Source organism: Macrotis lagotis, chromosome 1 (assembly GCF_037893015.1).
Source record: "Macrotis lagotis isolate mMagLag1 chromosome 1, bilby.v1.9.chrom.fasta, whole genome shotgun sequence".
Classification (NCBI taxonomy): Eukaryota; Metazoa; Chordata; class Mammalia; order Peramelemorphia; family Peramelidae; genus Macrotis; species Macrotis lagotis.
Genome location: NC_133658.1, coordinates 856,730,275 through 856,744,369, shown reverse-complemented (window position 1 = coordinate 856,744,369; position 14,095 = coordinate 856,730,275). Strand labels below are relative to the sequence as shown.

Here is a 14,095-nt window from a genome sequence, read left to right as displayed (position 1 = left end):
AGTCCCAGTTCAATGTGATCCTATGGCCATGTGGGCTTACATACTGGCATAGTGGCACATGCCTAGAGGCAGTGGAGCAGGGTCAACCTTGGAGACTGGAAGACTCAGAACCCAGCCCTGTCTCTGATATGATTGGCTATGTGCCACTGGGCAAGTCAAAACCAGGGGCTATAAGTCACAGATGAGCTGCTGATCTAAAATCCTGAAAAAAAAAGAGAGTCCCTGGGAGAATCCATAAAGGAAAAAGTCTAGCTCTCCAGTGGTATGCTGGCACTGACTCATAACAGGTTCAGGAGGGGATTATTAAATTTTCAGTGTGAGTATATGCATCAGAAATCAGTAAATGCTATAAATCAGGACCTTGATTATACTTTTATTGATAATCTGGATTAAAAATTATGGGGAAATGGCAGGATCATGACCAGGATCATCTCTCCAATAAGAGCTTTTCCAGCTTTAGCCCAAAGACCTCCAGTGGGTCTTTTCCCCTTCCACTGCCTCCATTTTAGGCTAACTCTAATTGTTAAGAAGTTTTTTCTTTATAACTCACATTATCATGAAAATTGTGCACACTTTTTTTTTGAGAGCTGGTTATTAAACCAATTACAACTATCATCCCTCTTTAACCCACTCCACCCCCAGCAGTAGTACCCAGAGCACTGTGTCTTAGAAGACCTGAATTAGAATCTCAGAACTGAAAGGGACCTTCCTAGGTTTACCCAGCCCAGACATGAATGAGTATTTCCTCTCTACAAGAAGGGAAATGACTGAACAGGCTTTTTTGAAGACCTCCAGTGAAAGGGATCCCCTTGTATCTAGCCCAGTTCACTTTAGGAAAGCTATAATTGATTTTTATTTTTGGTTTTTGTTTGGGGGATGTGACAATTAGCGTAAAGTGACTTTCTCAGAGTCATACAGCTAGTAAATCTAATTCTGGTGCCCTATCCACTGAGCCACCTAGCTGCCCTAGGGCCAGTTCTAATTATTAAGAAATATTTGCTGACTTTGGATCTAAATCTGCTTCTTGTAACCCATTATTCCCAGTGTTGGCCTCTGGGACTAAGCTGTAGACCTCTTCCTTGATTGGATCCAGTCTCCTTAATCTTCTCTCCTGGGCCAAACATTCCCAGTTCCTTGAACCAATCCTCTACATTATGACCTCCTCTTGGCACACCTTTTCACCTTCCCAGATCTGTCTCCGGCTGGATGAATTCCAATCTTGGCTATAACCGAGTCTCAGTCTTCTCATCTGCAAAATGAGCATAATAATTCTAGCACAATTTACCTCTCAGGGTTAGGAGGAAGGTAACATAAACATGATAGTTGTCGTTATTAGTGTGTCTAGTTTTCTGGGAATTCACTTGCCCAATAACAAACAAAATCAACAACACAGAACACCTGTTTCAAGTCCAGGGCTGGATCCCTTCTCAGAAAAAGGTTTTTAAATGCATAAAATAAAAGACATGGAATTACAAAGGAAATCTATTGTTCTGAAATAAATATTATTATCAAAATATACTTTATGAAAAGTTCACAGACATCCCAGGCTATAGGGGAACCAACATTTGAATTTTCTTTCTCTTCCTTCCTTCCTCCCTTCCTTCTAACTGGTACACATCTGAGGCTAGATTCTATCTCAGGCTCTTCTGACTCTATGGTGGAGTTAACACTTGGAGTCTTGAGGGGTGAAAAACATTTTTACAAGAAATTAGCACATTTGATTCTCACAGCAGTCCTGCCTGGAAGGTACAACTAGTATTAGCCTCAGTTTGCAGTGTTAGAAAAGAGAAGAGACTTGTCCAAGGTCACAGATCTAGAAGATAACAGAGGCTTGAACTGAAGCTAGGTCTCTTCTGACTCCAAGTTTATCATTCTTTCCACTCTAGGTAAACCAATGAGCAACTGTCTGGTTTGCCCAGGCTACTACCTACTTAACCCTCTCCCCTCTGGGAAGGGCAGTTTTTCCTTTAGCTTAGGCTTCTACAAATCACAGACTAAGCCAGGCTCTGCTGAATTGTCTCAAGAGCAGAACACTCTAATTTGGGTTTCAAAGGATGACCCTGCTGGGAAGCAAACTGCCTGAAAAGGAAAATTGAGTGGAGCGAGCCAGATGTCAACACAGCAAGCAATTAATAAAGGCAGGGGCTGTCAGCAGAGCTGCTATGGGGAAACTGGTCTTGCTGGGTGGGAACTCAGTTTGGAAACCTTACCTCTAGGTAGAGGGGCTAGTTTTCAATTCCATCAGCATCTCTAAAGGCCTGGATGTGGGCCTGGGATTCCCTCTGGGGATGCAAAACTGAATGTTGTCATTAACCTTGCCTTCAGGGAGTTTATATACTTGAATATGGACATGAATAATTGCAGGCTCTTGGTCTGTGACCCAGTCAACATTTATTGAGTGCCTACTCTAAGCACCTGAGGCCAGGGGATTCAAATAAAATGAAAGCCAAGGAGAGGACCTGTTGAAGTTATCTAAAGAATTTGTGGAGGAAGAGATTTCAATCACTTGAAGAGATTAAAGAAGGCTTTGTAGACCAAATGACAGTTGAATTAAGTCTTTTAAGGAAGGTAGAGAAGATCTGAGGAGAGCCCAAGCTGGGCATGGAAAAAAATATGACACAATTTCAGGGAATCATGAGGAGAAAGAAAGAGAACAGGGACATTGAGAGTTAATTAGTACAGATTGGTTTGTAGGGTGTGTAAAGGAAGAAAAAGTAGGGAGAGATAGGATTAGAAATGCAGGTTGGAGAGATTTCAGAGGGTCTTGATTGACAGGATAAGGAGTTATTTTAGTTGGGCAGTAGGGGAGCCAGTGAAGGGGGTGGATGATTGGGATCAGATGCATCAGGAACATTTCCTAGGCTGCTCATCAATAATGAGAGGAAAGAAACTGGAAACAGGGAGACCAGTTAGGCTGCCAGTGGTTCAGACAAAGGGAAAAGGAGGAGAGAGATGGGAGTGCTGTTCAAAAAGAAGCCTTACCTGGCAAAGGTTAGGAAGCCCAGTCCTGCTACTATAACATGTAACAGTATCAGCGATTGTTTCCACAATGGGTCTGGAATTATCCAATGACTAATGAGTGACTGGCACAGGAGGTAAGAGACTTTACCAGCCTAGAGGAAGTAGGCCTCAGGATCAAGGAAATTCACAGACCAAACCTTAAAATCTTCTACAAGTTTTAGTCATGAGGCAACACAGATTGGGAACCCATTGCCCCAGATTAAAATTCTGGCAGTTCATAAACTTTGCGACCTTAGACAATTACTTGGACCTCAGTCTCTTATTCTCTAAACTGGATGGTCTTTTCTAGCTCTAAAATCCTGAGACCTTAGTTATAATCTCAGATATCAGTTCTAGAAAGTAGGCAGAGACTATTTATAATCTCAGGTATCAGTTGTAGAAAGGCAGGGAAATGAAGTCTGAGTTCTAGATCTGATCACCTCTACAGTTATCCTCATGTTGAATAACAGGTAATATCAGAAAAAGACCTCAAAATGGATCGTGATGCTTCTTGGTGACTAGAAATCTGATATATACCTGCCTGGCTTTTACAGTGGGGTCTTCAGGAGCTTATTCTCTCTTCCCAATAGATGTACCCATACACTCAGCTGAAGGTAGTACCATTGGGGTGCCATAGAAGGAACACTAAACTTGGGAGTTCCAGCTTCCAAAAACTGACTAAATGCACATAGGTGGACGATGGATTGAATCACAGAAAAACCCTGGGCCTTAGTTTTTCCTCTTTTCTTAATGAGGGTGCTGGACTAGATGGTCTCTGGGCTCCTTTTCAGTCTTAAAGTTTTGATCCTGTGAACCAGGCCCCTTTTAGGCAGTAGCCCTGAGTGGATATTCTCATGGGGAAAAAAAAAATCTTGGGTTTTTGGGCACATCATAAATATAATTGTGTCGGGGTCCTTGGGTACTTTCTATAAGCCACTCAATGCACTTTTTTTAAAATGGAAGAAACTTTTTCAAGTTTATGAAACAAGTAGAAGTCTTCCCACAGAGAGTTACAGCAGAAGGTAATGAAACAAAATTTTTAACACTGGGCTTGGAGTCAGGTTCCATTTCAATTCAGCAAGTGTTTTAAAGATTTTTATTGGTATCTTATAACTTTATATCACCTACAATTCCCTTTCTTCTTCTTATGACAAAGAATTAAAAAAAACAGTTTGGCAAGACTAATCAACATATCAATTATTATATGTGATTTTCCACACTTTTAGTCCCCCACTTCTGCAAAGGGAAGGAAATGCTTTTTCATACGCTTTATTTGGGGGGCAAGCTTGATTGTTTCATAACACTATTTAGTTTGTTTTATCTAAATAGGAATGTTTAAGTGACCAAGATTTATAAGGCTCTGTTCTAGGTAATACAATGACAAAAATGAGACAGTGGTTGCCCCCAAGGACTTACATTTTCTTTGAAACACTAGGTTTAGCACATAACTGAGTATCAGGGCCAACATTCAGCATCAAGACAATTGTAGTATCCCCAGTTGATGTGACCCATCCCAGAGGTAGAGGAAATAGCAGTCTTTTGTTTTCCTTTTGGAAGACCATAGTTCGGTGGTGATTGAACTGTTTTTGTATCTAGATAGTACAATGCAGAGGGAGCTGGTTCTGGAGTCAGGAAGATAGTGCTCAAATGTGACCTCAGACATCTATTAGTTATTTGAACCTGGGTGAGTCATTTCATTTTTTGTTTACCTCAGTTTCTCCATCTGTAAAATGGGGATAATAATATCATTTACCTCTCAGGCTTGTGAGCTATTAAAAAAGGCTTAGCACAGGACCTGGAATGTTATAGGTGGATGCTTCATAAATTCCTTTTTCCTTCAGTCATTCCTTCCCTGACAAGCTCACTGATTTGTTGTGATTACAACTGGCCTTCTTCTCCTTCTTGGCCTGCCTCTCACTGATCTTTCCAGGCTTATTTTCATATTTCTCCTCTTTTCATGTTCTCTGTTCCAGTCAAACTAAATTGCTTGCTGTTTTTCATACTCAAAATTCCAAATCTCTTCTCTATTAGAGTGTTTTCCCCATGTCTGGAAAAGGATCCTCTCCTCACCTCTGTCTCCTAGAAACCCCTACTTCCTTCAAAATTCGGCTGAAGCAGTCAATAATCATTTAAATGCCTACTACGTGGTTCAGTGATAAAGTGCCAGCCCTGGAGTCAGGAGGATCTGAGTTCAAATTTGACCTCAGGCACTTGAAACTTACTAGCTGTGAGATCTTGGGCAAGTCACTTAACCCTGAATGCTTCACCATCCCGGGCCATCTCCTGTTGTCTTGATCTTTATCTGGCCCTGACTCCAGATGACTCCAGATGAATAAATGAAACTGGTGAGGTAGTACAACACCCCCTCACTCAAATCCAATGTACCTGCTTGTCATGGTGTCATCTCCCTGATGTCATGGTCTTCTTCAAGAATGAAGAACAAACAACTACAGGCAGAGAGACCAGCCAGCTCATAATTCCACCAATTCCTACTACTTCAACCCTTCTCTCATCCCTTTCATCAATATTTACTTTGTATATACTTTTCTCCCCTGCTCAAAGATGAGCTATCTCTATTGTCTTTATAGCCATAGAATCTGCCACATAGTAGGAGCTTAGTAAATATTTGACTGATACTAATGTCTCTGGGCCTTCTGTCCAGAGCCACTCTGCTAGCCTTCTCTTCCCTCTTGCCTAGTCTGGAAGTTCTTGGCCTGTGCCACCTTTGGCTGTGCCTGTTGGCTCTGGGCAGGTAGACAGAGCTGGCAAAGGCTCTCTGAGAGCCCAGACAAATCTGGAGGAGATGAACAGTGTGGTATGGAAGTTTCTTCAGCTGCCTTGAGTCCTTGTCTTTATCAGAAACAGAAGGTAGGGAATATCATCCAGGAGTTTTCATCATGGGTCTCTGAACTTTGAAAATTATTTCTAAGCATTTCAAAATGATTATGTTTTAATAGAATTTGTTTCCTTTGTATTTCCATGTATTTTTTATGTATCTAAAAACATGATCCTGAGAAGGGGGTTCATGGACTTTGCCAGGCTGCAAAAGGAAGAGGCTCCCTGACTCCCCAAATGGTTAAGAATCTTCTTGATCTACTTCAAGTCATATTTGAGTAGGAATTCTTTCACATCCTTGACAAGGTGTCATTCATCTTCTTCTTGAATACTTTAAGTGATGGGGGACTCACTACCTTATTCAGAAATCCATTCCCTGACTATTAGGAAGTTTTTCTCCTAAGTTCTCTTCTACTTCTACTTACTTCACAAAATAACAGAATCTGAGACTAGAAAAGGGCCTCAAGAGATATCTGATGGCAACCCCCTTGGCAATTGGCTATGGCAACTGCCTGCAAACCTCCAAGGATGAGGAAATTGGGATCACCCTGGTGGGGTGGATACTTACTGTAAGTGAAAGTAAATGAACAGAGCTTATGAAAAAGTGCGGGTGCCTCAGCTTGTACTGACGTCACAGTGTGGAGGGCAGCAGGTCCCAGTAGTTGGATCTGGGAAAAAGGAAAACCCATTGGCTCTCAGATAAAATTTGCCTTATTTTCAGTTCAGAAAACATGGGGTGGATCTAACCGTGAGTGCCCAGAGCCAGGGTAGGAACTATGCAAGGTCTCCAATGAAGGTGAGGGTCAGCTCAACTCAATAAACATGTATTAAGCTCTAATTGTGTGCCAAATATTAGGGATATATAGATGAAAACATTAAATAGTCACAGTTCCAGAATGGCTTACAATCTCCTAGGAAAGCAACACAGCCAGAGGAAGAAGGACTAGACTATTTCATTGATAGAGAAAATTTGCTAACTGCCTTCAAGGTGCTCATATTTAAATTAGGAAGAAAAAAATATAAAAATTGCTAGATATGTCCAAAACCCAGAAAAAGTAGGAGGGGGGGGGGTTTAAGTGCCTTCCTAATCAATATAGGGTACACCTTTTAGGCTTAGAGAGTTTTCTAGAACATGAAAAGTTAAATGACTTATCCAAGGTCACACAGTCAGTATGTATCAGAACTTCTCTAAGGCCAACTCCCTATCTGTTAATCCACATTGTTTTCTTTAACATATACGTAGATAAACACACAATATCCACAGAGTAGTAATAATGAGGTGCTGAAAACCCCTTCTACTTTTCTGGGTTTTGGACATACCTAGCTATTTGTATCCTTTCTCCCCAATTTAAATGTGACCCCCTTGAAGGCAGTCATCATATTTCTGCCCTTTCTTTGTAACCCTGGCATTTAGTAACTGATTGACATATAGGAAGAAATTCATAAATACTTACTGACTGGCTAATTAATTGATACTCAAGCCAGCCCATTGCTTCCCCAGAGTTTAGTCTTTTCAATAGCAGAACCTTCCAAGACTGGCTTGCTTCTTTTAACTAGACTCAGAGGGTCAGACACAGGGCAGTCTAGGGCTGAACTGAAGTTAATTTAAAAAAAAAGAAATAGAATAAAGATTTAATAGGGGAGGAGACCACAGAGGTTTTGTTTGGGAACCCTGGAGAAATATTCCTGCCTCATAGTTTCCCACAAATATTTTTATGATGTCATTAACTAGTTTTAAAGAAAATACAGTTGCTAGTAATGGTCTTAATTCTCTTCTTAGAGATGAATATACATGAGAGACTTAAGGATATTGCCCTAGCATCATCACTATAACTGGACTCAAATGACCTAAGGAGTCATTGACAGGGGTCCCCAAGGTTCAGAATCCCAAACAAGGCAGACTTGGACAAAGAACAAAGGGAGCAGAATTTTGGACTTTTAAATAAAGGGTGGTTGAACACCACCCTTGGGGTCCAGAAGTGACCATTGGAAGCTTGTTACTGCTAACATCTACTTTGTGAATAGGAAGCTGGCTGAGGTGGGGGGCACAGTGAAGGGAGTTCAGTCAAGAAGACCTGAGCTCAAATCCAGCCTCAGCCACTTACTAGATGTGTGACCCTGGCCATGTCACTTAACTCCCGTTTGCCTCGGTTTCCGCATCTATAAAATAGGAATGATAATGGCACGTACTTCTGAGGAGTGTTGTGCAACTTAGATAATAGGTGCTTAAATTCTACTGCATGGCAGTGTTGGATTTGGAACCAAAAGAGCTCCATTTGGACCCCAGCTATGCCATTTATGTGAACACCTGTGTGACCCCAAGCAATTCACTTCTCCTCCTTGAATCTCAGTTTCTTTATCTGCCAAGTGCCTCTGGTACTTACTTCACAGAAGGTGTTATTAGGTTCAGATCCAATCATAGCAGTAATGTGCTTTTCAGGTATGAATGTGCCTGTGAATGGCAGTTACCATCACTATTATTGTCATCTCTGTCATCATTGTCATCATCAGCCTGGAAGAGGAGTAGGCTTTACTGGGGGAGACTCAGTTGGGGAACTGAAGCTAGTTTGCTTTTGATGTTGTTGTTCAGTTGTGTCTGACTCATCGTGACCCCCAGACTATCACAAGCCAGCTTCTTCTATCTGCTAGCATCTCTTAAATCTGTTCAGGTTTATGTTTTGTTGTTTCCATGAAGCCTGGAGAAAAGGAGACTTAAGAAGGCCTGGGTAACAGACTTTGGGGAAGGGGGGCAGGGAAAGAGCAATTGACCCTAGAAATCAAATGGAGGGAGGGACATGGGGGAAGCTACTTTAGGATGCCCACTTTGGGACAGATTGGAATTAATGCTTTATAATAATATGAACTTTCTTAGAGAGCAGTGGGCTCCCTCCCAAAATGGGCTAGCCTCTTCCTAGGGTGGGTTTAAATGGTCCTGGTTTGTTGATTTTTTGTGTTTTATTTTGTTTCACTGTTGTCATTGCTATTAACAAGGAAAAGTAGTTAAGTACAAAGCAGCCAAGATCAAGCAGCCTCTGTCCATGCATGTTCTGCCCTTATAGCTCCTGACCCTCCACCCCAGGTTATGTTTCATTATCTATTTTCTGGGACTAATATTGGTTTTGCAAATAACTCAGAATTGGGTTTCCTTTTAGTGACTTTTCATTCACATAAAAATGTATTTATTTACTTTATACTTCTGCTCCATATTTTTACACACACACACACACACACACACACACACACACACACAATTGTCTTCCCATTGGCATGCCAGCTTCTTGCCAGAAGGGATTGTTAAATGCTTCACACTCGAATGGCTGGTAACTGCATATTAGAAGTTTAGTAATTGATTAATTGATTGCCAGGGTTGAATGGATGATATCTTGTTGGAGTTGTTGTAGAAGGGCTTCTTGGTTGGCAGCGTTTGGCTATGATGGCCTCTGACCTTCTGTGTGATTCGCTGATTCCCCAACCCTCCCCTGTCCCCTCCCTTCTCAATTCCTGTGGGTGACTGAATGTTGACCTGAAGGACGATGACTGATCCATTGGCAGTTTCTTTGTCTCTTAGAGTAGGACCCCTCAATTTTTTTAAAATTCTAAAGATTACAAGTGTGGATGTCATAGGCCAGTGATGCACTGGAAACTTCCTATGGAAAGAAGGTACCAGCTTGCAGAGCCTGGTAATCAAAAGACAAAGCCACCAAACAAAATGGGCTTTGTAGAAAATTGTTCTTTGGCATGTGATCTTCTGTCTGCCTTGTAGCTCACTGCTTTTTCATGGTAGGGCAGTGAGAGGGTAATGCTGGAACTGAATCTAGATTTTTTTCCTCCCTCTAGAGGGATTGAAAGATACCCCAGGCCTTCTTCTCCACCCCAAATGTCTGTAGAAGGGAGCAAGTAAACCCTTGGTAGAGTAGGGATCCAAAAGAATAGTTCCCAAGGCAAAAAAACAAACAAACCTGATTTCAAATTCTGCCTCAGATATTAATTGTATGACCTTGGACAAGTCACTTAACCTATGCCTGCCTCAGTTTCCTTATCTCTAAAAATAGAGATAATATTAATACTAGTCCCCATCTCACAGGGTTTTTGTGAAATTCAGATGAATTAATATATGTGTGAGTTGTAAAGTCATTTTCAGTTGTGTCTGTTTCTTCATGACCCCATTTGGGTATTGTTATTTTTTTGGCCAAGATACTGAATGGCTTGCTATTTCCTTCTCCAGGTCATTTAACAGATGGAGAAACTGATGCAAACAGGATGAAGGGACTTGCCCAGAATCACACAGCTAATAAGTGTCCGAGGCCAGATATGAATTCAGGAAGATGAATACACAGACCCAGCATCTCTGACCTCTCATCTTGCATAGAATTTCAAAGCTTTCTGGGATCTCAACCCATTTTTCTCAGGTAGACAAAATAGGCTATTGGAGGGCTGGACCCATATTATAATAAGTCAGAAGACCTAAGTTCAATGCTAGCTCACCCCTCTGTGTCCTTGCCTGGACAAGGTATATTTCCCTTCTTTGGGCCTCAGTTTCCTCCTCTGAAAAATGAAGGGATTGGACCTAGAGCTGTTTAGCTCTGATATTCTAGCTATGGGCAAGTCACTTAATTCAATAAGTATTTGCTTCAGCAAATATTAAGTAAAGGCTTACCTTAAGAAAGGTCCTTGAGCTCCCTCAGCCATGATTTACTTATCTGTAAAATGGGATCAGTGGGTTGTGATGAGGCTCAGCACCTCAGATAATATATATAAGGAGTATGGTGACTATAAAGCTCATCCCACGTAGCAGTTGGAAGGATTTCATTTCCCTCCTTCAATGCTTCAAAGTGCTAATAAATGTTTAACAGTCAGCTCCCAGGGGGAGGAGAATATACATGCCCATTCGTTGTTCTGGTAAATGTTTAAAAAACCAGTTCTCTGTGGGGAGGAAGATAATAGCAGATCCATTTAGTGTGTTGGTTATTGTTTAACAACCAGCTCTCTGAGTGAGAGGGAGGAGAATGTACAGACCCATTTTTAAGTTTAATATGCATTATTAACATTTTTCCACCACTCAAAAGAAAGGATCAAACCCTGATTTGTAGAGTGACTATTTCTGAGGTATAAAATACTGTCTCTGAAAATTTAACAAATCCTCTTAGGAGCCAGTTTGAACTGGTTCCAACACATGACTTTAAGGAAGAGATCTTAGTAGCTGAGCTCTCAATCCTCTCATTTTACAGAGGAAGAAACTGAGGCCAAAAGAGGGGTAGGAACTTGTAGATTCAGACTGTTATAGCCAGAAGGTACTTTAGAGGCCATCTTATCCATTCTCTGTATTTAGCATATGAAGAAAACAAGGCCAGAGAAATTCAGGTTTACCTAGGGTACTAAGCAGAAGAGTAGAGATTTGACCCCACATCTTCTAGTTTCAAAACCAGAGGCATAGGTGACAAAATGCATAGAGGACTGGCCATAGATTAAGAAAGATTTGAGTTTGATTCCTTAGACACTTAAGAGCTGTGTGATCTCAAGGCAAGTCACAGAGTGTTTGCTTGACTCAGTTTCCCCATTTGTAAAACAGAGATAGTGATAATATGTCCTTCCCAGGGTTATTGTGAAGATCCAGTGAGGTAATAATTGTTAAATGCTTATAACAGTGTTTGGCCCATAGTTAATGCTATAGAAATATTAGCTATTATTTAGCCATCTTTCTGGCACCCCATACAGAATTTTCTTTTTGATTGATTTGTGCTAAGGAGGTCCTCCCTCCTACATGACTTTTTTTTTAGGTTTTTGCAAGGCAAATGGGGTTAAGTGACTTGCCCAAGGCCACACAGCTAGGTAATTAAGTGTCTGAGACTGGATTTGAACCCAGGTACTTTATCCACTATGCCACCTAGCCGCCCCAGCATGACCTTCTTGTCTTTGGACCTAAGACCCTTTAAAACCAGGGCAGCTGCCAGGGAGGGAGCTGCCCCCTCACTGGTGGGCTATGCTATTCAGAACCCCAAAGTTCTGGTCCAACTTTCTCTTCTTGGTCTGTCCATCTCTCCCCTCCACTATTTGTCTCATTTCCCTTGCCCACTTCCCTCTGTGACACCAAAGGCAAAGCATAGTCACAAGCTGGCATTTCTCTAATGCTTGAGGTTCATAAAATATTCCATGGAATGTATTTCATGACAACTGTAGGGGGTGGGGGGCTATGACAGCCATTTTTATTATTCTTTGTTTCTGTAGAGGATGAATTTGAAATACAGAGAGATGATATGACTTGACTTGCCCTTGGTAACATTAAGTTAATATGTCAGTGGAAGGCTTCACATCCAATTCTCTCTCTCCTGACTTCATGTCTAATGTTCTTGTTCCTGGATTTGGAGTCAGAAAACCTGAATTTGGATGTTGGCTCTACTATTTATCACCTAAGCAACCTTGGGTAGATCACTTCCTTTCCCTGGGCCTCAGTTTCCCTCTCTGTAAAATGAATGGGTTGACCTAGATGACCTCTAAGGTCTCCTCCAGTTCTAAAAAAAATTATCCCATGATCATCTTGTTCAACCTTATTTTACAAATGGGAGATTAGACCCAGAGACAGGGAAGTGACTTGCTCAAGGTTATACAGCTACCAAGTGTCAAAGGCAGGATTTGAACTCATATCTTCATATGGGCTCTCAGCATATACTGTGTTCCATGAGCTCTCATTATTTTCTCATTAATGCCAAAGAAAATAATATAGTCTCTGATCCCATGGATTGGAAAAATTATATTCCCTAGTATTGCATTTGACACAAAGAGGTAGATCTGAGGAGCAAAAAGGTCCAATGCTAGTGGGTATCAGGGATCTTAGAGGTCTCTGACCAAATTTGGGAAAATGAAAAAATTGCTTAGCCTTGGACTCAGAGTTGGACCCTCAGTTCTACAACTTATTGTGTGCCCTTGAGCAAGTCACTCAACCTCTCTGGGCCTCAGTTTCCTTCTCTTTAAAACAAAGGGATTAGTCTAGATGAGCTCTAATGTCCTTTCCTTCTCTAAATCCTATGGTCTATTCCCTTGGTTTGAAATGTACCAGAGCTCATAATTACTCCAAAGGCCAATCCAAAACCTAATGGGTTGTTGGTGTTTCCTCTTGGTGGTTGCTGTCCTCCATGGATGCTTCAGCAAGACAGGATATATGGCTCCATGGGCAGAAGATCATGGCAGGGATAGCTCGGGTATATCGTGGGCAGCCTTTCCCTGCTAGGAGCTGGAGCCCTTTGACCACTGCTTCTCAAGGGTCTGCCTGTGTGGCGGGTCCAATGACTAGGCCCCAAGACCTGGGGATGCAGATGGGGCCCTAGCTCATAGGATTAAGAACTGGAAGAGGTTGCAGAGATAATTTGATCCCTTAAAGCCCTTCATTCCAAATATTAACAGGCCAAGGAAGTTAAGAGACTTGGCTACAATCACACAAATGGTAAACCAGAGCGAGGATGGGGACCCAAGTTCATGGATGTCAAAGTCAGTCTTGCCCCACTTGATTTCAGGGATAAAAGGACTATAGAGATCATCTAATGGTAGAAACAGATCCACTTGGGCAGCAGGGTAACTTAGGAAAGAAACACAAATTCACCTATTTATGTAGTGTTTTATTTTTATTTATTTTATTAAACATTGCCCAATTATTTTTTAATCTGGTTTGGGCCATACTAAGGAGTTTTGATGTATTTTTGTAACCTGCTATTCAGGAATTTGATATCCCACTGATTCAGCTCCTTTATTTTACAGAGAAAGAAACCAAGGCTAAGAAAGGGGTCACTCTCTGACCCAGATCTTTTCCCTAAATCTCCTGAATTACTTGAGGCAGCAAAATTAAGTAGGGGTGGGGGAAGGGGGAATGAGAGAGAGAGGCACCAGGGGAGAAGTTGCTCTGCAGTTAGAAGATCTGGGTTCAAATTCTCATCTCAGTCACTTAGCACCTTGAGCAAAGCTCCTTATATCTCGGTTTCCTCATCTGTAAGATAAAGGGATGAGGGGGTTGAATAGAAATAAGAACCTTTCAGTTCTAAATATGTGACTTAGGGAGGGAATATCCTACTTGTAAAGCTCCAGTGATAGCTGAGAAATCAATGGGAATTCCTCTATCCCCAAGATTATCCTGGGCCCAGTAATAATTAAAAATAACAACACCAACAATTCTGCCTCCTATTTCTGTATAGCTTTTAAGTTATCTGGCTCTTTTCTCACAACAGAATGAATGGGGTAAGCATTCCTGGCTCCATTTTTATAGAGGAGAAAA

At 41.4% G+C, this 14,095-nt stretch overlaps 1 long non-coding RNA gene across 1 annotated transcript; it reads right to left on the bottom strand.

Moving 5' to 3' along the window:
- Nucleotides 1-360: 360 nt before the first annotated feature.
- Nucleotides 361-10,696, bottom strand: LOC141508829 (uncharacterized). Its single transcript, XR_012474518.1, has 3 exons — nucleotides 10,493-10,696; nucleotides 6,404-6,503; nucleotides 361-1,249 (listed from the first exon to the last, which is right to left on the bottom strand). It is a non-coding gene; the product is annotated as an uncharacterized LOC141508829 (long non-coding RNA).
- Between the last annotated feature and the right edge of the window lie 3,399 nt (nucleotides 10,697-14,095).